Source organism: Equus asinus, chromosome 14 (genome assembly GCF_041296235.1).
Source record: "Equus asinus isolate D_3611 breed Donkey chromosome 14, EquAss-T2T_v2, whole genome shotgun sequence".
NCBI classification, from domain to species: Eukaryota; Metazoa; Chordata; class Mammalia; order Perissodactyla; family Equidae; genus Equus; species Equus asinus.
The window spans coordinates 43,831,168-43,856,205 of record NC_091803.1 but is presented as its reverse complement, the minus strand read 5'-3'; the positions used below and the strand labels follow the sequence as shown (position 1 = coordinate 43,856,205).

Here is a 25,038-nt window from a genome sequence, read left to right as displayed (position 1 = left end):
TGCTGTGGCAGGCATCCCACATATAAAGTAAAGGAAGATGGGCATGGATGTTAGCTCATGGCCAGTCTTCCTCAGCAAAAAGAGGAGGATTGGTGGCAGATGTTAGCTCAGGGCTAATCTTCCTCAAAAAAAGAAAGAAAGAAAGAAAAACAAAAAATCACAGCAGTGAGGTTTGGGGTTGGGGGACCATTGTGCTCAAAGGGGTCTAATAAATCAGAATAATTTATTAAGGCAGTCTACTGCCACTTATACACTGCCTTGTAACTTTTCAGAGCGTTTACTTAATGCCGGTCTCGAGATGACAAAGATTTGTAGAGTTATTTCCATTTTACAATTGCTTTTGGCATCAGGTTTGTTAAATCCTTGTGTAAAACAAACAACAGAATCCAGTTGCCTGGAACTGAGAAAGTGAATTGAGGTTTTCTTTTTCTTCTATGCATATTTATTTTATGTGGTATCCCGGCGTGGCTCTCTCTATTAACCTCTCATCTCTACCCACTTCAATCCTAAGTACCTGTGTCTACATTAGTTGTGACTCCTTCATGAAACAGCCTTCAAGATGTTTTAAGCTTTCCTGAGCTCTCTTATTGCTTTTCCCCTGCAGTCTGAGTTACTGGTTCATCCTAGTAAATAATGTATTGCAACTCCAGATTTCTCTTCCTGTTTGGGTGGGGATGATGGCCAGAACTAGGTCAGAGCTGGATAAAAAGGAATGCATGCTTTTGTCTGCAGGAGTCCCTGAGAAATTCTTCAGAATGAAGATAATATTGCAAATCTATGGCAAATAATCTCTATTGCAAATGAGAGCCGCCTAGCAAATTAAGGACGCAGGAGGTAACAAAGTGCTCGTGTGCAGTTTGAGAGGTTCATTATTTCACATGGATGAGGACATTGTCAACAAGGGTGTGGTTTAGGAACAAGAATGGAGCCCTCCCCACCCTGTTAGATAAATTCATGCAGTCATTTGATATAATGGGTCATATAGTTTAGTCCAAAGTGTGGCTCCAATAGCTGCATATGAGACCATCTCTAACATTATGAACTGGTGCCTTGCTTATTATTGCTGTTGTAGTTGTTGCTTTTACATTTTAAACTCATTTATGTGTTGAATCAATAGACAACACATTTAAATCAATGGGATATGCATTTATGTGGTTCAAAATTTAAATGCTACCCAAGAGAACACAGTGAAGGGTTCCCTTCCCATTCAACTCTTAGGTACCCAGTTCCCTTTTGGGAGGCGCCCAATGTTATTATGGGCTGTCCCATCTTTTTATTTTTCCCCTTTTTTTTTTTTAGAAGGTTATGAAAGTTAACATCCTTGTGAAATTACAGCTGTACATCATTATTAGTCATGTTGTAGGTACCCCACTTCACCCCTAGTGCCCTCCCCCATACCCCCTTTCCCCTGGCAACCACCGATCAGTTCTCTTTGTCCATATGTTAACTACCACCTATGAGTGGAGTCATACAGAGTTCGTCTTTCTCTGTCTGGCTTATTTCACTCAACATAATACCCCCAAGGTCTATGCATGTTGTTGTGAATGGGAGGACTTTGTCCTTTTTTGTGGCTGAGTAGAATTCCATTGTGTATATATACCATATCTTCTTTATCCAGTCATCAGTTGCTGGGCACTTAGGTTGGTTCCATGACTTGGCTATTGTGAATAATGCTGCGATGAATGTAGGGGGTGCATGGAACTTTTGGAATTGCTGATTTCAGGTTCTCAGGATAGATACCCAGTAGTGGGATGGCTGGGTCATAAGGTATTTCTATTCTTAACTTTTTGAGGAATCTCCATACTGTTTTCCACAGTGGCTGCACCAGTTTGCATTCCCACCAACAGTGTATGAGGGTTCCCTTTTCTCCACAGCCTCTCCAACATTTGTCGCTCCTGGTTTTGGATATTTTTGCCATTCTAACAGGTGTAAGGTGATATCTTAGTGTAGTTTTGATTTGCATTTCCCTGATGATTAGTGATGATGAGCATCTTTTCATGTGTCTATTGGCCATCCGTATATCTTCTTTGGAGAAATGTCTGTTCATGTCCCCTGCCCATTTTGTAATTGGGTTGTTTGACTTTTTATTGTTGAGTTGTGTGAGTTCTTTGTATATTATGGAGATTAACCCTTTGTCGGATAAATAACTTGTGAATATTTTTTCCCAATTAGTGGGCTGTTTTTTTGTTTCAATCCTGTTTTCCCTTGCCTTGAAGAAGCTCTTTAGTCTGATGAAGTCCCATTTGTTTATTCTTTCTATTGTTTCCCTCATGTGAGGGGTTATGGTGTCTGAAAAGATTCTTTTGAAGCTGATGTCAAAGAGTGTACTGCCGATATTCTCTTCTAGAAAACTTATTGTTTCAGGCCTGGGCCGTCCCATCTTTGACATCTATTTCTCAAGGATATTTCCTTTGTCTCCTTCCTTTCTGTTCTCTGTCTCTCTTTCTTCCCGATCGCCCTCTTTTCTTCCCTCCCTCCTTTTCTTCCTCTCCTGCGTGTGGATCAGCTCTCTACTTCCTGCAAAGGGAACTTTCCTGATGAAGGTGACACCCTTTTCTTAAGGTTTCTGAAAAAAATATTTGGTTTTCATCTGAAATGCTAATACCTGGTCATTTCCATGAAATGCATTTTCCTTAGTCTCATTTTTTTTTTTTCTTAGAAAGAGAGACCATAGGAGAAAAATAGGTATTTTGTTTACTTACCGACATCATTTAAGGGTATCTGCCTGCCAGCCACACTTCTTAAAATATGTTTTAAACACAGCAATCAAACTGCATTTTCCAGATTTGCTATACAAGATGATTGGACCATGGCCATGTTGTCAAGCTTATATTCCTTCATTAGTACATGCTGTTACAATGTCAGAATCCAGGGATCCAAGTGGGTAGTTGTAAAATGTATCCCTTTTGCTTGGCCTCCTGGAAATAGCAGATAATACAGAAAGATACAGCTGCTCTTTCTGTATTGTGCATGTTGACACTGTGCAGGGGTTGGCATATCCAGGACCTGCTCCTTCTGCTCTCCTTTCTTTTTCTCACAAATTCAAAATTAATTTTTCCAAAGTGAACTCTGTGAGGTGCTTGTTTTACAAAATATTGCAAACTCTAAAAAAAGATTCTTTGATTAATTAATTTTAGGAAATACAAAGTTAAAGAAAGTCAAACTGCTTTTGAAAAAACGGCAGGACTTCTCAGAGCCTTTAATGTACAAAAGCAAAATACGGAGGGATGGATATAATACACATTTTTTTTTTTTTTTTTGCAAACTCATCTGATCACAAAGCATTTTTGGATGCAGATAACACTGAGAAAAACTCTTGAAAATTATATCAATTTTTTTTGTTATGATGCTATTTTCTGCAAGTTACAGAAAAGCTAAGCATTATTTAAAAGATGAAAACATTTCATCACCTTCCAGTCCCACGGTTGATTTGGTGTCAGGGCAGCGGTTTGGAATCTTTGCCCTTCTCTGTGTCTTTCTTTCCATCTTCCAAGATGGCTTCCTTGCTCCCAGCACCACTTCCTTACATGAGGCGATCTCATTGGGAGGGAAAGGGAAGAGGCGGTTGTTTCTTACAGCTCCTGCATTTGATTGGAGGCAAATCATTTCCAGAAGCCTTCTCGGCAGCATTCTTTTAGGTCTCATTGGCCAATGTCTATGTCAATCACTCCTACTGTCCAGGGATCTCAGTGATTCACTACGGTAACCATGATTCATCTCCAGAGACAGGTACATCGTCACCTGAACAAGAACAGGATTTGCTTAAACAGGGGAAAGAGGAGAATATATTTGGTGGAATCATCTAATAGAGTCTGCCACAAAAGGAATCCACATGGGCCATCTATGTCACTCATGGTGTTGGTTTCCTGTCAACTTCTTTGATTGCTCCATTTTATTCCCCCATAGATGGCATGGGAACCACACATAAAGCCTCAGCAAGTGCCTGAACTCCAGTTTGTGGAATTCTACAGAGATGCTTCCTCTGCCAGATCTCATCTCCCCATCCTAACCGACTTTTCCACCCAGCTTGGCACTCTCTTTGTATTTTTCCTTATGCTCTTTGGAACGGGCCTGGATGCAGTATTTGCTAATTTCCTCTCAGCATCAAGTATCGACAGCAGACATGAGGCACCTCGCCCCAGTACGAGCTAAGCCCCGGAGATACTGCCCATGAGCTTCCTGGCCCCTACCCTTCCCAAGAGAATGGCATCAGCCAGCTCCTCCTCACCGATGGTTTCCATTCTCAGAAGGGTATTGGGATTGCTTATGTTCCCAACGAGCAAACTACAGAACAGAAAACCCGTGTATTTCTCCATCCCCAATTTTCTCAGGCTAGAGTAGATCGAGCCTTCTTCTGAGCCTATGTTTCACATTGTTGCTGGATTCTGTTGAGGAGATGGTCCACAGAAGCCATTAAGTGCCTATGACTCTATGGGCTACATTTATCAGCTGGTCCCAGAATCACTGCCGAAAGTTAAAGACAGTGCTAGTTGTGTGGTCATCATAACCCAACCATCAACATTTACCTTTCTGGCATCTGGAACCAACAAATGAACAACTAAGAAAGAAATTACATGGACTCAGTAGCCTTTTGTCTACCTCAGTAATCTACCAACTCCCAAGATGGTGTGGTCATAGGGTTGGGGATCCAATGACCACTTTTATTAGCATTCATATAAAATATTTGATTACACAAGGATCTTTTGTGCTGTGAACATCAGATGTTGGTTTTGGGGCTATTTAACAAGTTTGGTCAGAATACTATTAAGAAGGCAAAGGCTTGGCTGCTAGGTGGGTCAGAAACTGTCCATGGACTGACATCCTTATCAGCAATATGCCAAATGGATACTATAGGAGTCAGCATAGTATGAGGGGCGGTTAGGGTGGTCAGGAGCTCAGTTTATGGACTTAGGTTCATATGTCAGTTCTAAATCCTCCTTAGTCTCTCAAAGCTTCAGTTTTCCTGTGTGTAAAATGGGGGTATGTTCATCGTAGGATTGTTGGTTGGATGAAATGACATATAAAGCACTTCAGAAAACATATGCACCCCATAATCAACAATATTTGCTCTTCTTAAAATAGTATTATTCCCAATGGTTCTCTCACTTCTTCCTGCTAGAAATACCAGGCCAGAGAATACGATATAGACATTCACAGCATATCTGTTCCCACCTAACTTTCCACATTAAAAAACAGGTCAAGGGGCAGTTTTTGCCATTGATGACATGGTGGCGTATCCAGAAGAAAACGGCTTCTCAATTAAGCAAATCATAGTGACTGATTTGGGCTACCCAAGCAGAAAAGGCATGCAACCAGACCTCCTAAGGAACTTAGAATCAGAAAGCAGTCAGAACTCAGGCAGCTCTTCTCATCTCTCATCTCTGTTTCTCCTCATGGGCCCACTCTGGATTTTCTTTTAAAAAGCGTTCTCTTTACCTTTTTATGCACATGACGCCTTCCAGCCCCTAAGATTTATGCTGCGTCAATTCCTGCAGGTAGATGGACTAACTGTGCATGCATCTTGATTATAAATTCTGGGAAAAGGAATCTGATTGGCCCAACCTGCTTCAGTTTGATACAGGGTCGGCCAGCCGAGTAGTCAAAAGAAAGATTTCTTGGACTCTCAAGGTCTGGCAGTAGTGCTCTTTTATTTAGAGAATAGTGTGGAAAGCATGGGGACAGAACCCATGGGCAGTCAGAGCTGCTGCCAACATGGGTTGAGGGTAGGGCTAAATTTAAGGCCTAGGTATGTGAGTTATCTCTTTACAAGACAAAGGAAAGAATATGTAAAAAGTTGTTATAATGGTATCAGTGCAGGTGGGGTCTGGTTATTGGGTGGTCCTATAACTTTTAGATGGGAATCAAACTGGATTAAGTAAATGGCTGAAGCCACCACCTTAAACATTATTGTTAGCTATAGGCAAAGGAGGATATTGGGGGTGGAGGGGGGGTGATCATGGGAGACTACTACACAAGTACAGTAAACAAGATGCAGATTTAAGTCCTTGCCTTTGGCATTGATTAAGAGTTTCTAGAGATAAGGTCATCCCCCCATCTTCCAGGTACAGAGAGGGAGACACCTTTACAGATGAAGATTTCCTTTACAATGTAAAAGTCTCTTAACAAAGGGTAAGTAAATTCTACTCCTCAGAGCCTCCTTCTCATCTGCGGTTTTTAAAAGTAACCAGCCTAAAATAATCCTCATCAAATTGTTCACACTGGTCCAATCAGCTGTGTCCAGGGAAGCAGCATAAATAAACCTAGTTGTCCAGAGCCAACTGTTGAGGGAGGGCTTGATTACCAGGGAAAGAGAACCATTGCCCGCTAAGTAAATATCCCCAAGGATGTCGGCTATACTCTCCAAACCTGGAAGATCAGTGCTGAGCAAAGCATCCTGGGAAATAGGTGTGCTACACCCGACTCGTAGCTCAGCATCTCTTGAAGTGTAAGACACCTACCCTGAGGTAGTCACAGCTTTCAGGTGGTGAACATCAAGTCAATTCACAGGTGGTGAATCACTTAGAAGTTGTTCCCTGTTCAATTCTCCCTCAGTTCTTTTTATGTCAGTGAGAAACTCTTGGTTTAAAACTGAAGTATCTTTAACAAGTCTCTAACAGTTTCTAAGCTCTCTTTTAACAGAAAGGACGTGTGCCTCAGGCTTAGAGCCTGCAGCAGCCAGAGCATCTATCTAGACTTTAAAAACATTGTTTGCGGAATATAGTAGTTAAGAACCAGGGGCCTGGAGCTAGGCCTACTGAGATAAAATCTAGACTCTGCCGTTTAGTACTTGTGCACGTTACTTAAATCCTCTCTGCCTCAAATTCCGCCTCTGTATCATGGAGATAATAATTGCATGTATTTTATAAGTTGTGTGTGTGTGTGTATGTGTGCACATGCAAACAAAGATTAAAATAATTAATGCACAGGAGGTTCTTACAACACTGTCTGGTATAGAAATATTCTTAATAATCATTAGGTATTAATGCATTTTTTCCATTAACTTTTATTTATGACTGCTGATATTGGTTTTCCATTTACAGTGGCAATACAAAATTTCCTTGGCGAATACATCTGTTTAGGTTAAAAATGAGTCACTTTAAAGATAAATATTAACTCCGTAACGTTACGGATTGCCTGCAGTTATGATAAAAATTGTGACACTGGAATGCAAATGACTGAAGTTTCAGAAACAGTGGAATTACGGTGCCAGCCTTGTGAAAGATATTGTAGAGCAGATCTGCATTATCAATATTTAATTTGCCAGTTAGAAGCAAGTTTCTCATTTCTGCTAGATACAAGAGTGATATGGATTGCAGAATGCAAATTGCTAATGATCATCTTGGCTTAAACCCATTGCCTTCATCCGGGCATCAGATAATGAAACTTCCCAACTGTCTTGGAAATGAGCTGTCAGAATCAGATACCTTTCCTTTGCCTCCTGCCCCTCCTACCCTTTCAAGTCCAACCCTTCCTCGGTGGCTCTTAGAACAGCAGGGAAGGAAATGTAAGACCCTCACTCCTTGGTGAGACCTCCCAAGATTCATGTTTCTTGGACTACAGCTTTAGGATAGCTCATTGTAGGCATGCCTGCATCCATTCAGTTGTTTACTCAAGACATATATTTTGAGCATGAACCACATGCCAATCACTGTGCTAGGTGGTGGAGATGGCATGGTATACTGAAACCTACACAGTTCCTGTTCTCTTATGCCTTACAGGCTAGTGGAGAAGATATGCATTTGTCAAACTAGCTGGACAAAATTGTACTTGTGAAACTGATAACTACCTGAGATGAGAGATGCTACATAAAAGGACATGGGTGGAAGAAGCTTGCCTGGTCGGCCTCCATTTATCAAATTTACCGGATTAACGTATACTGTCCAGTCCTTTTAGAAAACATTTTGACAGATGCCCTGGTTTCCAGCGAAGTCACTTTCCTACAACCTTCCCCTTCTCTTCACCCATTGAGGTGTCTGCTTGCCAACAGTCAGTTGTATTTATTCCCAGACCTGCTCCTGCCAGCCGCACTTGTTATTGTAATTACATTATTTAGTGGAATATTATGTAAACCGATGAAAAATGAGTGCAATAAGAAAAAGAGCTGTTTCTGTGAAAACTAAGTTAATGCTTTGGAAGCATTCTATGAAAGCAAGTCTCAAAAATTATTTTGATTAGCTGTGAGTGAGAGGACTATAAAATGTCAGTGGGAAAAGGACCCTCAGAAATCTGGAGAGATTCTGTAGTCAGAATCTTTCAGGTGTATCTTGCAATTCTTACTCCACTTTAAACAAAACAAGAACTGATAGTATAGATCGGAGGTTGGCAAGCTTTTCCTGTAAAAGGCTAGATAATGACCGTAGACAAAACGAACGAACAGGACTGAGTTTCAATAAAACTTTATTTATAAGAACAGAGGGTAGGTCAGATTTGGCTCCTGGGCCATAGTTGGCTGACCTCTAGTGGAGACTATGAAATGTGGGTGAGGTCTGTGTGGCAAGGATGATGAGGGATTTCCATCAGCAGAGAAATCACTCAAAGAAAAGGCCTTGGACTCACATCAAAGGTCAATAAATTAATGCATATATTAATATATGTTACATTAAAACAAAAGATTTAAGATATGTCTGTATCACTTTAAAACTGTTTCCTTGCTTTAAAAGGCTTCCAATGAAATACCTTCTCTCATTCCCAGTGAGATGGCTTCTAAAGTATACACGGCTGATACAAGGGCTTGGAACACAAAATAAAATTAGGCTTATTTTTGTGTGCCAACCCTTATGCCTCAGAACCCCATCAGTCTGGAATGGAAGAACAAATGTATCATTTTCCTCAGGATCCCCCAGCAAGTAATTTCTGGAACTCCCCAATGAGGGCAACATTTTCCACGTACACAGCCCGATGCTTGTCCTGTGTGAACTGTTGTTCAGCTCCTCCAGAACACTCTGTTTTCTTAAGAAATGTCTGATAACTTGCTTGTCTAGATTAATCTGTCTTCAGAACTAGTCCTGTGGAAGCATGAACACTATCCTGCATATTAACATTCCAAATTCTCAGCCAAATTCAGGTTTTAGTGATTAGCAAAGCCTTGCTGAATGGGCAGGAGGTAACAGAAATCCAGTGTGAGCGGTGACTTACAAAGAGGACCTTCAAGGTACAGGCCTTAGATCCCCACTGTCAACATCTTTTCCTAACCCCACGCAGATGCCATGTATGTTTGTGTGCATGCATTCATGCAAGAAAAAACTGGTGGATACTTCCTTTAATCTTATATAACTAATGGTCCCATCTTAGTGATTTCCCCCAACCAACAGATCTCATATGCTCTACAATATTTCCAAAGCTATAAATTGATGAACATGAAGGAAAACGGATCAAGAAACCAGCCAACTAATTACAGATCTTAATTTCCCCAACTTCATTGTGAGACCTGGTTAAATAAAGGAATGTACAGGTAGCCACGTTCCTACATCGTTGATGCTAAATCCTATAATTCACATGCATGCTAATTATCTCCTTTGAGTCTCCCTAGGCATTATTTCAACACTTTCTCTGGGGAAGACTCCAAAGTTTTCCCATTTAGGACACTTGGCCTAATATTCATTCTTCCTTTCCCTTCTTTGATTTTAGCCCATTATCCCTCATTGTCATCCCCCTTTCCAGGGCAAATCCATCTCATTTCTTGCTCTGTCATTAAATCAGTATCAAACAGCTTCAAGCAAAACCACTAATAATACTGACATTTCAATTTGTCATAGCTATCCTTATTTCTATGACTGAGGCCTCAGAGAGGACTTGTCTTCCCTCTCTGTTCTTCTGAGATCTAACTACCATTCCAAGGGGGGAAAAAAAAACCTTGATAGGAAAGCAGAGTGGGGCAAGAAGTGTAGAAATAGGGCATCTGTCGTTTCCCTTACTTGGGGGCAGAAGGAGGCACATTTCATTGAGGCAGCAAGGCCTCCTACCTCCTTCATGGCCTGAAAGCACCCTTATTCAGTCTGTGTGTGTATGTAGGGAAATAGAGGGTGTAGTGGACACATGTGTGCTTGTCGTCATCAGCCAGCAAACATTCCTACCCTGAAGTAGCCAGCACTCCATTGTCCTTTTGGGGTTAATTCTCTTCCCTCATGTGTTCAGTCTTGGAGAGACAATGAATCAAGTCAAGGGCTATAGATATGGCCAAAGAGGCCAACTGGATTCTCTCTCTTCAGACTTGGGCTGCCATTTTAGTCCTTTTGGGTTGCTATAACAACATACCACAGACGGGGTAGTTTATGAACAATGGAAATTCATTTCTCACAGTTCTGGAGGCTGGAAGTCTGTGATCAGGGTGCCATCATGGTTGGTGAGGGGCCTCTTCCAGGTCAAAGACATCTTGTTGTGACTTCACATGGCAGAAGGGGTGAGGGAGTTCCGTGGGGTCTCTTTAATAAGGGCACTCATCCCTTTCACAAGGGCTCCATCCTTATGACCTTATCACCTTCCAACAGCATCACATTAGGCATTAGGATTTCACTATATGAATTTGGGGCAGACATGAACATTAAAACCATAGCAGATGTCAAGTGTAGTGATACACAATAGGGAAACAAATATGATAAAAAGCTGGAGTTGACTCATTTCAGTGATGATATCATGGTAAGACTGAGTGAGGGGATGGTTCCTAGGGCTAGACCTGCAGATCCATCTGATTCCTCTTTTTATATTTAAACCTGGTTCTCCGTGCCTCCCTGGGGCTATCTCATATCCTTCCAGTGATCTCTTTTTCTGCTGAAGTTAGTCAGAGCCCAGGCCTTTTTCCTGTGATCAAAGAATTCTTACTGATACGCTGGGGAAATATGCTAAACTTTGGAGCGTTGCAGAGCCAAGAGTTTGGTGAAAGGTTTGCTAAAAGCCAACTCTTGTATCATTTCCCAAAATGCCTCCCTGATGCCTCTGTGGATTGGCACTGCCTTTTAGTATTGGCAGGCCAGGGGAAGGAAACTATTGGTCTGTGTCACACACAGGGCTGGATATTTTTCCTACATTTGCTCATTTCTTTGAGTCATCATGAGCCCAGGAGTCATGGGGAAAGAGATCTATGTTTCATGGCAATCAGAGCCCTTTCCTTCTCTGCACAAGTAAGATGTTCTCCCTTTCAATCACAAGGAGTCATCCAGATTCCTGCAGATAAATGAAGGGTGGTATGAGATCATCACTCAGTTAATGCTTCTCAGATTACCCTCCAAAGGCCACCTAAAGTACTTATAAAAAGAGCCATTTCCTCAAACCCAGCTGATAAAGTATTTTGATGTCCTAGCCTCACTGGAGGGATACTGAATTATCATGCCCTTATGGGCTGACTTGTGTCCCCCAAAATTCATATGTTGGAGTCCTACCCCAGAGTACCTCAGAATGTGACAGTGTTTGGATATAGGGCCTTCAAAGAGGTAATTAAAGTAAAATGGTGTCATAAGAGTGGGCCCTAATCCAGTATTACTGGTGTCCCTATAAGCAGGGGAGGTTGGGACACAGACACACACAGAAGAAAGACTATGTAAAGACTCAGGGAGCAGACAACCATCTTCAAGTCAAGAGAAGAGGCCTCAGAAGAAGCCAACTCTGCTGACACCTTGATCTCAGACTTTTGGCCTCCGGAACTGTGAGGAAATAAATTTCGATTGTTTAAGCCCCCTACTCAGTGGCACTTTGTTATGGTAGCCCCAGCAAATTAATATCCATGTCTTGTGAGGGTCCAAGACATTATTACTAAACAAACAAAAAACTTTATAGTTGATGTGTTTTGGTAACTTTGATTTGATTACATATTTTGGACCCCATTGATATGCAATTTAAAATCAGATATGGTCTAATAGCCCTGTGTGTGCGTGTTCATGTACTTGTGTCTATCTGTCGTATTTGCTTTAAAAAATAACTATTCTCCTGAAGGGCAGCAATTATTTCCTAGGATCGTAGGCTTCTTCTATGTTACTTCAGTGTACAATTGTATCAGACAGACTTAGCAAATCCTTGATTGGCTGATGCAGACAGAGAAATCAAAGATGACCATGTGAGTCGTGGCCTTGCTACGGAGCTCCATCTCCAGAGTTTCCAGATTCCTGGGAAGCCACTTCTGTATGGAGACTCACCTGTAACCTTATCTAAATGGGCCAGTAGGAAGTGTTGGGAAGAATGTTTGCATTCTAATCTTTCATATTTTAGTGTTTCCTGAACCCTCCTCTGCACCACAACTGTCATCTTTTCTGAGACCCTGACCTTTGTGTTTGCTCCCACAGTAGCCTGTGCAAGGCTCTGTACCTAGAGAATAATAGATAAGTATTTTGACCAATTGAAGGGCTATTGTTCTTTTTTCGGAATAAAAAAAAAGGTTTCCTGAACATCGAAAAGATTTCAGAATACTTGGTGGCACTTGCTTGAGAACTTTAAAGCTAGTAGTCATTGACCACATCACAGCAATTCATAGGAAGATTCTCCTTTAATCCCCATTTATACAGGGACAATAAGTTAAATGTTAGTCCCAAGAATTACACCTAGTGGTGGAGCTGGGAATTGAACCCAGGCCTATTTTCTCATTTCAGAAAGGATGTCCTTAACTACCTTGGTATGCTACTTCAATGTCCACTGGATCATCTGAACTCAAAGTTAACAAGCCTCCACTTTTTGGAAATGAGTAAAAATGCTAAGTCCTACTTCCAGGTTAAGATATGAGAAGGATACGGTATTTCATCTCTTTGGAGTTAGAAGGTTTAGTCTTAGAACTGAAGTCAAGTCTTTGTAGATTCCACTGGAATCTGGAAAATGTCTCCTGGTTCACTAGATATTGCAGTAGCTAGCAAATGAACCAAGTATTTTATGCATAAGAGTATTTTATGTGCAAAGTTTCGGGTGCTGCTTTGGGTGAATTTCTTTGACAGCTGCCTTCCCGACCCTGGCGTATAAAGAGGGGAGTGTTTTTGTAAGAAGTGGAGACGTTTTCCAGAACAGTAGCTAAAATCTTAGGAGTCTGTGTATTCTAGTTTCAGATCCCTTCCTCAGTCAGAACCACATTCGTTGAGTGAACCAGTGGTTGAACCCATTTTTCTTTGTGTATCAGAGTTGTCCATGAAGAAAAGGAAATAAAATGCAAAAGCTTGGTTCAACAAGAGGAAAATCAGTGGTCAAACCTGTCTTCTGAGCCAGTTAGAGATACAGAAACCCTCTGTCTCTAGTTGCTTACTGATTTTGGACTCAGACTGTTGATTTTCTAAAAATGGGCTAATCATATGATGCGTTCTATACTATAGCTGTAAAATTTCCCTTCCCAAAGAGCTGTGGAAGTGCTCCTTCATGCCTCCAACAAACAATGGCAGATTAAGCATCTGTTATAAGCTAATAATAATAAGTTAAGCCGAAGGAACACACAGAGAATCTATACCAGGCATGGTGATAGCAGAGCTCCTGTGTCTTCTCTCAACCTTCCTTGTCTCTGGGACTGTCCCTGACAACTGATCAAGGGCTCCTTTCTCTAGACTCAGAAGGTGATGTTGGAAGCTTAATTTAAACAGAACCCATCTAGGTAGCCAAAATGAGTACAGTAGTCCCCTCTTATCCATGGTTTCATTTTCTGTGGTCTCAGTTACTTGTGGTCAACTGCTGTCTAAAAATACTAAATGGAAAATTCCAGAAATGAACAATTCTTAAGTTTTAAATTGTGTGCCATTCTGAGTAGCATGATGACATCTCTCACTGTCCCGCTTTGTCCCACCAGGGATGTGAGTCATCCCTTTGTCCAGCATATCCACGCTGCACACCCTACCCGCCCATTAGTCACTTAGTAGCTGTCTCAGTTATCTGGTCCACTGTGGAGGTATCGCAGTGCTTGTGTTTACGTAACACTTATTTTACTTAGTAATGGCCCCAAAGCACAAGGATAGTGATGCTGTCAATTTGGATATGCCAAAGAGAAGCTGTAAAGTGCTTCCTTTGAGTGAAAGGGTGAAAGTTCTCAACTTTAAAGGAAAGAAAAAAAGTCATATATGCTGAGGTTGCTAAGTTGTATGGTAACTTTTATCACAGTATATTGTTATAATTGTTCTATTTTATTATTAGTTATTGTTGTTAATCTCACACTGTGCCTAATTCATAAATTAAAGTTTATCAGAGGAATATATGTATAGAAAAAATCGTAGTATTGTATATATAGCATTTGGTACTATCCATGGTCTTCAACGGTCTTGGGAAGTATCCCCTATGGATAAAGGGGCTACTGTAGATCAGAGCTTGTTCTCATGTAGAAATCTACTTGTGTTAGTTTTCTATTGCTGTCCTAACAAACTACCACAAACATGGTGCTATATACAACCCAAGTTTATTGTCTGGCAGTTCTTTACATCAAAGTCCAACATGGGTCTCATTGGGCTAAAATCAGGGCATTGGCAGAGCTGTGTTCCTTCTGGAGAATCTCTTTCCTTGCTCATTCCGACTCTTGGCAGAATTGAGTTCCCTGCAGCTGTAGATCTGAGATCTCTGTTTCCTTGCTGACTGTGAGCTGAGGGCCATTCCCAGTTTCTAGAGGTTACCATATTCCTTAGCTCTTGGCTCCTTCCTTCATATTCAAAGCCAGCCATGGCAGAGTGAGCCCCTTCCATGGGTTGACTCTCTCCTGCCTCTTCTTTCATTGCATCTCTGTGACTGATTACTCTTCTGCATTAAGGATTCATGTGATTAATTTGGATCCACCCAGATAATCCACAATAATCTCCCTACTTATGACACGGAATCTTAATTCCATCTGAAAAATCCCGTTTGTTATGTAACATAACATACATAGGTCTAACATCAGTGGACAAGGATCATGTGGTCAAAAGTCCTGTCACTATTTATGTATTATCCCCTACTCTAAGTGGACTGATTCTATTTGTGCATTTACACACTGCATACATTTGCTCTGTGATCTGAGATTAGCCACCTCCATTTTCATGCAGAATTTCCAAAGTCAGAGGCCAAAGCATCCACAACCATCATCCAAGGTAGTCCTTGGCACAGGTCCACCTACGTCTGCCTTTTGACCTCTTCTTTCACAGTTCTCACTGGTGTTTGGTTCTTCCCCATTCAAGTCCAGCAGTGTCAAATGAAGTATTGTAGGAGTGTCTGTCTTTAACAGCACGGACCCTTTGATATTGTCTTATCATCTAATTGTTCTGTTGATTTCTACTCACAAAGTATATAAAGTAGGTAATGAAAATGTAAAAATTATTTAAACAATAATCATTTATATATGTCACCAAAGTTTGAAGAACACGCGTGAATGAATGAATGAATGAATGATTCTAAAGGCTCCTGGGAATGCCTGTCGCAGATGCTTTCAGAGCCTTGACATTTCCTCTCATCACCCATCCCTATGTCCCAAAGACGGTTTACTGCTTTTCTGGCTACAGGATGCATTCCACTCATGCCCAGAGCAATCCAGAAGCTTCTGGGACTTAATGTGCCTGGAAGAAGCCATTGACTCAGGATAGACAGGGGTTTGGTGGATCAGTGCCCCAGCCTCCTCAGCCCTTGGGAGGGGTAACTCTGTCTTGTGTTCTATACCAACCCCGGGGATTAAATTTCAACGGGGTTAAATGCCAGTTTCCCATAGTGCTCACGTGCATGTGACCACACTCTTTTGGCTTCCTCCCATTCCATATCTCACCTTCCCATACTTCTACTCGTGTTTGCTTAGATCGTCTCCCAAACATACTATTTCCTCTTGAGTTTTACCCCAGCTGTGATTCTGGGGGAATCCATACTGAAAGATCGCCATCCCCCTAAGGGGAGACACTGCAGGTTATCAATTCCACAAGCAAGGTTTTCTGAGTAGTAGATTTTCCATGACGCTGGCCTTTATGTCATCCTTCTTTTGTTCATCCCCCTCTTTTTCTTTCCTTTTATAATGCATCACTGCTATCCTTGAGGAAAGTCTTCCAGTATAGAATAGATTTGAATGCAACTGCAGCTTGATCTTTCACTCGCTTTGCATCTCCCAACAGTTGGGAAACTTGTGTTGAGCTGACAGGATAATTGGGACACTCGATTTTGACAGGACAGTGTCCTGCTCACATCCGAGGAGACCGATGCATTTGCTGCTACTGTGTGCACATTTATATTTGCTCCAATGTGATTTCTAGTTTACAAGTTGCTCTTAAGAATATTGAAAATTTCCTGGATAGAAAGCTTGGGGTCATGATTTCTAAAAGCTTGTCTGCCGAAGAGGCAGCACATACATACGTGGATGCACACGCTCAGAGTATTCTGCTGATAATGACTTAGAGATTTAAATATTTTTGGCAGTTTTATAGTGTTATTTTCAATGGTTGCATACCCTTGATCTTGATTGCATATATGCTTTGATATATTTAAGCCAAAGGCATGTTTTTATAGATGTCTGAATTAAACACAGAATGTTCTGCAAGATAGCTGGGTTAATGTTTAAGTGGTTTTGATTAACCTGTTTTTGCTTATTTGCTCCTAAATATTCTAAAGGAGAGCCATCTCCTTTTGCATGAAATGATTTGGGAGCACAGCCCTAAGAAACATAATTTTCTAAATAGCTAAGAGCATCATGCCCAGACTATTTCTCGAAAGTGGCCTCAAACTAAAGATTTGAGATGTAGCCATTTTTCCCCCTCAGATACTCAGGTGGTGCAGATTGGGAAATTGGAACCTAACTACACAGACACCAAATTGATTAAGGTCGACAAAAACCAGAGCTGACGAGACTGTGGTTAGGGGGCGGTTTATGAACCAGTGAGCAGGTCTCAGCTCAGAATCTGCAAAGTCCTCATGCGTGCAGTTTTGCCGTCAGTGGGATGTTGTCAAGTTTTCCTCTGGCTACGTTTCCCATTAAGAGAAATGAACTCCTAATAAGTGGGATTGCCCTTCATAAGCACGTCTTTACCCCGAGAGGGAAAATGTGAGTCCCATTTGATTTAACACATCATAGGTTCTTCATCAGCTAAGCTAAAGCTTCCATACTAAGAAGTGTTGGTTTTTTGGCATCATAGAGTTAATTATGTTATTCTAAAAGCTCTTTGAGCATCTACTGTATACACCACCAGGAAAGTAGATATTCTACGTTTAAGGAAAAGTGAGTAGATAGCTTGCCTTAAAGGGCTGTGTAGTCTGCTAGAAGGTGTGAAATGTAGACATAAGTAATAATAAAGCAAAGCAGAAGAAAACACCATTTGGTAGGTGTGAAATGAAATATTAGGAGAGCTCAGAGGAGGTTGTTATTACTGCTCCTAGCTTCAGGGACTGGACAGATGTTTTAAAGGAGATTTTTTTTCCCCCAACTTTGAAATCTTCTCTGAGATCTAGATCTTTATACCCCAGGGGTTATTGTTTATTTCAACTTAAATATTACTTTAAAATCTTAAACTCGGTATACCCAAATCCATGATCGTCATCTCTTCCCTCCACACACACTCGTTAATCTGGTCTTGCTCCCTTCTTCTATCTCCCTGTAAGAGTTCCCAGTTCATTTCCTGAGTCCAGAAACCAAGGTATCACCCTTGACTTCTACAGCTTTCTAACCTCTACATCCTCCTTTGGATTTGAGATCCATCTCTCTCAAATCTGTCAATTCCTCTCCAAATCCACTCTCAAAAACAAAGTTGAGGCCACCATGATTGCTCATCTAGGTTTCACCCAGAGCTTTCAAAGAATTTGACCTGTTTTCTAGTTCTTGTTCCTTTTTAGGGTGACTATATGTCTTGGGTTGCCTGGAACAGTCCCAGTTGAGCTGTTGTCCTGGTGTAATTATGGATAACACTTCCATCCCTCTCAATAAAATTTTGGGTTGGAAAATCAATTATGATCACTCAACATTCCATTCACTCTTTTGGGCCAGAATGACATTCCAAAAGCTTAATTAATGCTACTCTTACTCTTTATTTTGTCACCATGCTTATCACCTTCATTAGACTTACCCACAATCTGTAATTATCTGCCTGTTTAGGTTACTTACCTGTTTACTTGTTCACGTTCTTTTTCTCCTGTCTTCCCACTCCCTTTATATGTAATCCACCTAGGGCTGGGACAATGCTTATCTTGTTCATTGCTCTGCTCTCTAGTGCCTATATCATAGCAGGAACTATATAAATGTTTGAAAATATTAGATTAATATTACTATTTGTTGTTAATACAGTGAAAGAAAGCACTATGTACACCAACAGCACAATTTGACTCAAATGATAACCTATATCCCAGATAGCTACCGTAGGGCTAGATATCAGAATGAATCAGTGGAGCCTCTGCTTTCAGCCATGGAACAAAGATTTTGTCTATAAACAACTTTAAAACTGGGTAAAATACATGAGACACAATTTTCAGGTATTGGGCACCAGGAAGCATAGACTCATGATCCTTAAGAGTATAGAGACATGTGAGATGAAGCACTTGACCCAGCTCTACTCCTGGGGAATACGTCTCAACAATAGGTGCAGGGAAGTGGAGCCCAGGTGGAGCAGAAGGCTTGCTGAGCTAAAGAGGCAGAGAGCAGGAGTTGGGGATGAGAAGGTGGCTGGAATTTGTGGGGCGGAGTACTGGAGAGGACAGAGCTATGTAGGAGGCAGAAGTCTCCATGCCCTGGTTTCTTGGCAAAGGCCAGGCCATGTGCATGTAGGGCCAGGCTCCGTGAGTCCCAGCAAAGTGGAATAGCCATAGTACTGAGGTCTGGATAGAGATATGGGATGCTGTGGTCATTCAGTCAAGACTCTAGAAGGATCACACTTTAAGGATAAGGAGCATGTCTTAGAGCAGGAGTCAGCAAACTGTGCCTGGCAGACCTGATCTAGTGTGTGGACTGTTTTTTGTATAGCCTGTGATCTAAGGATAGGTTTACATGCTTTTAAAGGATTAAAAATGACAAGAATATGTGACTGAGACCATATGGCACCTTCAAAGCCTAAATTTTTACTATCTGGCACATTTTTTAAAATGTTAAACAATTCCTGCCCTGTTTTAAGGGCCATGCCTTAGGACTATGAACAAATACAAAGTAGGCTTGCCCTAACCAAGCATGAAAATGAGGCTGATGGGGTCAAGAGACAATGCACATTGTTTAAGTACTTCTGGAACAAAACAACTATTGTTTAAAGGAAGAAACGTAATTCAGACCCCCTATAAAGTGTCAGTTAAAATGCCCAACATAACAATAAAAAAATACTAGATATGTGTAGAAGAGAAAAATTTGATGATAATCTAGGCCAGGGCTTAGCAAACTGCAGCCTGTGGGACAGCCACTTGCCTTTGTACATAAAGTTTCATTGGAATACAGCCATTCCCATTTGTTTGCCTATTGCCTATGGCTACTTTCGTGCTGCAATGGCAGAGTTGTGTAGTGTCAACAGACACCAGATAGCCCACAAAGACAAAAATATTTATTTTCTGACCCTTTAAGAAAAGGTTTGCTGCCTACTGATTAGGAGAAAATGAAAAGTCAATAAAAAGAGACTACAAAGTGACTCAAATGTTGGAATTAGTACATAAGCTATTTTTAAAATAATTATAAACATTGAAGGCTTTAAAGTAAAAGATGTACACAATGATGTTATAGATGGGAAATCTCAGGAATGAAATGAAAACTATAAACAAGAACCAAATTGAAATTCTAGAACTGAGATGTATCGTATCTGAAATATAAACAGCAGATTAGAGAATGCTAAAATAGGGGCCGGCCCAGTAGCGCAGTGATTAAGTTCGCATATTCTGCTTCTCGGCAGCCCGGGGTTGGCCAGTTCAGATCCTGGGTGCAGACATGGCACCGCATGGCACGCCATGGTTTGGTAGGTGTCCCACATATAAAGTAGAGGAAGATGGGCATGGATGTTAGCTTAGGGCCAGGCTTCCTCAGCAAAAATAAAAGAGGAAGATTGACAGTAGTTAGCTCAGGGCTAATCTTCCTCAAAAAAAAAAAAAAAAGAAAGAAAGAAAGAAAATGCTAAAATAAAGAAATCCATAAACTTAAATATAGACTAGAATAGTAGGACCAAGGAACAGAAACAAGAAAAAATATTGAAAAAGAATTGAACAAGGCCTCAGTGATCTGTGAGAAATATCAAGCATTTGAAGACATGTAACTGGAGTTTCAAGTGGAGAGGAGAGGCAGAAAATGGGACATAAAAATACTTGAAAAATTAATGGCCAAAAGTTCTCCAAATTTGGTGAAAATATCAACCTATACATCCTGAGAGTACAGGAGGAAAAAAACAGTCTAAATACAAAGAAAAACTATAGGGATGTTATAAAGAAATGGCTCAAAATCAAATGGACACAAGTACATCTGCTTTTTGAAAGAAGATCTATATTTGTCTGTTGTGCAACATTTCCTCTTTACAAATTGAATATAGATGACTAAGACCCCTAAAGCCATCCCCCAGTGAAACACTGTGCAAACTTCTGGGATTGGAAATGCTGAGAGCAGGGAGAGGTAGAAAGAGAACTCACTGATAGCAGCATCCAAGGGAAGTGAAAGAGAGAGAATTAAAGAAAAGAGATAAAAGACGCAAAGGAACTCACCAAAGTGAAGGGGGAGCATGTGGCAAACTCTATGGTAGTCAAGATGTAGTTCCAACATTATTGGAAGTATATCACTAATGGAGCTGAAGCTTTGGGGTTGATCTCACTACAGATAGTCTTGTTCTGGGGTATAAGGGCATATATAGGGAGTAATTGGGATTGGCTAAATAGCGGGAACAATTGTAATATAACTTCTCTCCTGGACACACCGACTGTAAAAGTGCTTCGTTGCTTGGTGATGACCAAAGTTTTCAAATGCTGACAGTTGTTAGTTTGAGTGAATAGTTTTTTATGGAGCACTGAACGTTGAGAACTCTAGAAGAGCGTTGTGAAATGGAAACCTTTTGGCTTTGTTGCTTTGGGACAATTTTTTAGCACACATGATTGAATAACAAATATTTGCCTGTATTTAAAAATCTGGACATTTCACACACATATCCAGGTTTCTGGCTTCTCTTTAAAAGACCAAAAATTTAAAGAATAAATAAATAAAAATCTGGGAAGTTTTGGGCTTGCATTCCTATGTGAAAACAATTTGTTGAGCCCGAATAACTGGTGCTTTATTTAGATGGCATATATACTATAGTTTCCCATTGCTATTTGTCTTCACATTCATGCTGGATTTTTTTCCTCTGTAGAGAGTTAAGTGGAAAAGAAAAAAATCACCTTTACCCAAATCTTTTCTAAAAATGGAAAAAATAAAAGATAGACCAAGAAGAGTCACATGATCCATAAAAAAAATAAATAAGATATACAAAATTTCCTTGTGGAAATGTAGAATATTTTCTAATGTTTAACATGCAAAAAGTGTGTCATATACTCTTCTGGCTTCACTCAAATGCATCAAAGATGCGATCCCCTGCAAATATTTGAAATTCTTCAATGCTCCCAGTAGAAGTAACAACACAGAGAAAGTGTGAATACTTCTCAATGCTGCCTTCTCATTGCCAACCAAGATACTCACTTGTAACAGTTTATATCATATAATGGACTCATTACTTTAAATTCCCATTCCAGATCATGGTTGATATGCCCACTCATATACTTCTTGTGAGTCCTGGGCATAATGACAGTTTCTTGTACAGCTTAAGTAGTGTCACCTCTCTTGGGACCAGAGAACAGGCTGCTGGTTGTTGTCTTAGTTAAACACTTACTTTCTAACAATTTTCTAACATTGCATTTCTAGAACAGCTCGGAAGAGTGTCTTGTTAGTGGGTGTGGGTAGGAAGGGTGGGCAAGACATCAGTCTGATTTCTTGGCAAAGGGCCATTTAGTGGCTAAGACCCCAGAGGTTTTCCTTATGCAGACTTCAGATGCACCTATAATTTTCTGCCCAGAAACCTCTTCAATGCCTGTGGAGTTTTAGCTCGGGGGAATTCTCCCTATGAGCAAGCAGCTTCCCAGCGGCACTCATGGCACTCCAATCAGGCTAGTCATCGTTTAGACAATCCATGAGGGGAAATCTTGGCATTGGAGGGCAAAGTACCATCAGCTCAATAGCTTTAAAATATATCGGTGATCGCCATGTTTAACTGACCAAAGTAAATGCTATTTTGCGATGAGTTTTACATGATGACTTTTCTTGAGAAAGCCAAAATGAGAATTTTAGGTTCATGGAGGCGGCAAAGCCAGTGCATTTATTGGCATCAAGGGTGCAAAGTCTCAGAGATTAACTAATGTGTGAATAACTGTGCCGTTTGTAACATCATAAACACGGACTAATGGGGAGCTGGTGCAGTGGAAGGCGAGCATTTGCAACCTGTCATCATATTAGTACAAGGATCAAATTTGCTACTGAGTTCCTCAGCAAATATTCAGTATCATGTTTGTGTCTTCTTGTTATAATTGGTACTGTATTAGTAACATCTTACCATATTAGTGACGTCAAAATGTTTTTAAAATTACGTCTCTTGGGTGGATGGAAATGGAACGTTCTGAGGTTGTGCCAGTATTAGTCATATTAAACTTGCCCTGTTAGCCGCTTTCCCTTGAACTGATACTTAAATGAGGTTTTAATATAAACAAAATGTACTTTTGAAATGTGCTTCCAGCTACAACCAATTGCTCCGAGTCCATTAGCTACTTTGCATCCCCTTTAAGAAACTTGAGATTGTGTTTTTATGGAAGAGCCAAAGTAGTTGCTCAACTCATTAAGTCAAGTAGTGAGAAAGTGAATACAAGGGCTGGGGTGTTTCCTGAGTTCCTGAGTCCCCTGGGTGCAGCATTACCACCACCTCTGCTAAGAGAGGCAAGCATCTTTTGAGATTTTCCTGCCTGCACCTTCTGTACCACTGTGCCCCTTCCCTTGGACTCATGCAGGAGGTTGATAACTGTGCTCTTCTTGCTTTCACATCTTCACGCTCTTTGGATTTTAGCAGTTACAGTTTTCTGGTAGAAAAGGGGAAAAGGGCGGAAGGAGCACTCAATTGTCAAAGCACTTCATGTCCTCTACACAAGGTTTTATGGTATCAGTGGAGCCAGTTTAGCAATCACTTTAGGAAACAACTTAATCCAGGTATGGTTTGGCGTTGTGAAATGGCGTTTTCTCTTGTTTATAACCAACCACATGGACATTCTTATTATGGAGCTTCAGAACCCCATAGAGAGCCATTGTGTTAGCTTCCTAGGGCCGCCTTAACGAAGTACCAAACCTGGGTGGCTTTAAGCACTTTGTTTAAAACTTGTTTAAGTTTTAAACAACAGATATTTGCTGTCTCACAGTTCTGGAGCTAGAAGTCTGAAGTCAAGGTGTCAACAGGGACATCCTCCCTCTGAGGGTTCTGGGGGAGAATCCTTCCTCGCCTGTCCTGGCTTCTGATAGATGCCCCCAATCTTTGGTGTTCCTTGACTTGTATACATCACTCCAGTCAGATGGCCATCTTCTCGCTGTGTGTCTTTGCATCGTTTTCCTTCTGTGCGTGCCTGTTTCTGTGTCCAAATTTCTTCTTTTTATAAGGACATCAGTCATGTTGGATTAGGGCCCACCCTACCGACTTCATTTTACCTTGATCACCTCTGTAAAGATCCTATTTTGAAATAAGATCACATTCTGAGATACTGGGCATTAGGATTCCAATGTATCTTTTGAGGGGGATACAATTCAACCATAAGAGTCAGAGTTCTCTATTCTTGTACATTTACACCATATAGTGCCTTAGTCACAGCAGCAAGGGCCCCGCAGTGTAAGTTGCTGCCACCTGGGATGCTTAGCTATCATTGGTCCTTAGGGAAGATGAACATTTCTGGGGACCCTGCCTTCTGTGTTCCAGAGAACTTCGGACCACTTCTTGGGCAGCATCGTGGTGGGAGTAAGAGGTAATCAGAATTCTAAATCATAGCATTGTTTACTTTGTTTATAGCAAACAAATGCATCTATTTAGAAAAGAATGAGAAGAAATATGGGGGAAGAGATGGGAGTGGGATCAAAATTTAAAAACAGGAATTTCATCATTTGTTTATTTGCCCAACATGTGTTTCCTAAGGAGCCATAATGTGTCAGATACTGGAAATATAGAAATAAATAAGACAGGATTCTTGTCTTCAAGGAGCTCATAGTCTAGAGGGGCATTATTTTAGTTCTCTTAAATATAAAAAATAAAAATAATGATTATTTTTATTCTAGCATTAATACTAATGCATACAATTTATTGAGTACGTATATTATGCCAGGTGATATGCTCATGGTTTAACTTTTGTTATCTCATTAAGTCTCACCACAGTTCAATAATGTGGGAATTATCGTCCCCCTTTTATCAACTGATGTCCAGTGAGTTTCTCTAAGACACCCAAGATTGTACAGCTATTGGAGGTCAGATGTAGGATCAAAACCAACTTCTCTGATGCCTCTTCCCATCTCTACAGCAACTTCTGTGGCCAGAGGCTGACTGTGTTCATTGGCCAAGCCCAGTTTCACTTGCCCACTCCTGCATGTCTGCCTCAGCCCTGACTGGGTCATGCACACCGATGGTTGTTCAGAGGAGGTATCCTAAGAGAAGACAAGCATGAGTTCCTAGAAGCAGGATGGGGGTAGATGCTGGGTAGGCACACTTAAAACAACACGCAACCACTTCATATGGAAAGTTCTGCATGAGCAGAACCATATTTTATACTTGGTACCCCTGCGTCTCCTCAGGTAGCCTAGTGCCAGGCATCTAAGAAGACATTCAACAATTCAAAGTCCTTCCTTGTCAAATTCAGATTGTAAATTCTTGGAGAAGGTAGTGGTGGTGTCATGTCTGTTTCTCTCCCTCTGTAGATAGAAAAGTAAAGAGTCATAGTGACTAAGTGCCTCATGAAGCCTTTTGCATTATGATGGAGAGAGAACCAGGAAGATGAGTGAGAAAAGTAAACATTGCCAAGTTTAGGAGGAAGACTTCTGGGCTGCTTGATATGTTCCAACTCTTGATCTCGGCGGTGGTTACACAGGTGTGTGTAGTATGTGAAACTGTGCACTTAAGATTAATGCACTTTATAGAATGATGCTTGGCACAGGCCGGAGGACAG

General features: G+C 40.9%; 1 protein-coding gene across 32 annotated transcripts in view; it reads left to right on the top strand.

The window, feature by feature from the left end:
* Positions 1-25,038, top strand: part of RBFOX1 (RNA binding fox-1 homolog 1) — a 1,969,097-nt gene that overhangs the window by 1,395,167 nt on the left and 548,892 nt on the right. The gene's annotated exons all lie outside the window — the stretch shown is intronic.